Source organism: Camarhynchus parvulus, chromosome Z (genome assembly GCF_901933205.1).
Source record: "Camarhynchus parvulus chromosome Z, STF_HiC, whole genome shotgun sequence".
NCBI lineage: Eukaryota > Metazoa > Chordata > Aves > Passeriformes > Thraupidae > Camarhynchus > Camarhynchus parvulus.
In genome coordinates, this window is record NC_044601.1 from 9816875 (window position 1) to 9818689 (window position 1815).

Below are 1815 nucleotides of genomic sequence, written 5' to 3' on the forward strand. Positions count from 1 at the left end.
TCAGTCTTATGTGATTACTTATGGATATATATTAACATACTTGAGTGTTACACTGGTGATATTTTTTGTAGCTTATTGGAATCATAGAACCATACTGGCTTGGGAAGAGCCATTGTCTTGAGTTGCAAGGGACTTAAAGATCATCTTGTCCCAGCACCCCTGTAATGGGTAGGGACACTTTCCACTAGACCAGGCTGGTTAGAGCCCCAGCCTCACCTTGGACACCCAGATGCTCAAGTGAGCACCCACTGAGCCACAACAGCAGCACTGAGCACTGATGGAAGTTGCAGCCAGTGTCTCAAAAGCCAGAGTCTGTTCAGGCAGCAGTGGGAGAATTTGGGAGGAAGGGAGGAAGGGTTTGGGTTATGAAGCATTGAAGAAAGAGGGAAGAAAGACAAAAAGGAAGGGGAGATCAGATAGGAGAGGATCACCAGTCTTGGGTCCAGCATTGATCCCGCTAGCTCCCCACCCAGGCTCTGTGGGGGTACCTTTTCATAGGTAAGTATATGTAGGCTCCCTGCATTTTTTTGTTACCTGTCAGATTTTTCCAGTGGTTCTGAAAACAGGAGGCAACAAAGACACTATTAAGACTCATCCCATCTTCACTGACACTGCTGTAAATCTGTGGGAACCTGCTCATCCTTTTCCTAAAAGCTTGTCTAGTGAGATTTTTGCTATCTTTTGGCAAGTGCAGAACTGCAAGAAATTTTCTGTGGAAAGGGATGAATGGGCGGATAATTAGAAGTCATGCAGAGGATTGGCACTAACTTTGCTGTAGATGGCTTCTTCTTTCCAGGATTGTGACATGTATTCAGCCATCATGAGTTACATGAGATTGTTTGTGCCCACTTCACTGCAGTGGTACTAGGGGAAGCTCTGCTGGTGGAGAGCAAGTAACACAGTATTTGCTGTCATTGTAAGTCCACAGCGTCTCCTAGAAAACACTACAAAAACTGGTGTCAGTACAAAGACGGACATATCAGCCAGTCCAGGTCTGCTCCAGAAGTCTCAGGTTGAAGACAGAGAAGGCAAACACCTAAGGCAGCAACACTTACCCAAGTATAGAGGGTAGTTTGGGGTGGAAAGTTGAAATCCAGTCAAAGCTTTATTTTTAAGAGGTTTCCAGTTGTTCTTGTTCTCCGGGTCAGTACTTCTGACTTTTCAGTAAAGTGATGTCCTCACAGAATGTTTTTACTGCATGCATTTTGCAATCAATGTTATTATTATGAAAATTGCTATTTTGAAAACATGATCTTATTAAGTATCTTGAAGCCATTCTTAGCCTGTATTTGTGGCTGTCACATTTGGAAAGGAGGAGGACGTTCAGGTCAAGTGGTGAGGAAAAACACCCTCCAGTATTGAGGGTGAAATCCTCCAGTATTGAGATCCATCCCTTTTCTCAGTTCTGCTCCCTTCCCAGCCTCTTGTTCAAGGACAGCTGAAGACAATGCCTGAGGCCAACAAGAATATCACTCTATAAATCTTCATTGTGTGCAGGCTGCTGGTCAAGTCCTTTGTGTGTCAGGGAGGCAGATGTCATCAGAGGAAAGCCAGCCCTGATTCTGACTTTTGTGGCTGTCACGGTGAAGACTGTTTAAGGGTTTTTAACCTGAAAGATCTTCCATGTGACCTGGAGATTCACCTGGGAACTCCAAGCTGAAGACATGAAATTCTCACTATTCTTTGCACAAAAGGATAAAGACTGGGGGGCTGGCTATTGGCTGTAAATGCAAATCAACAACTACCTACATTCCTTTATATGTTCAGTCATGCTCAGTTAACAAGAGAAATCAGCTGGACAAGCCTGGGCCATGA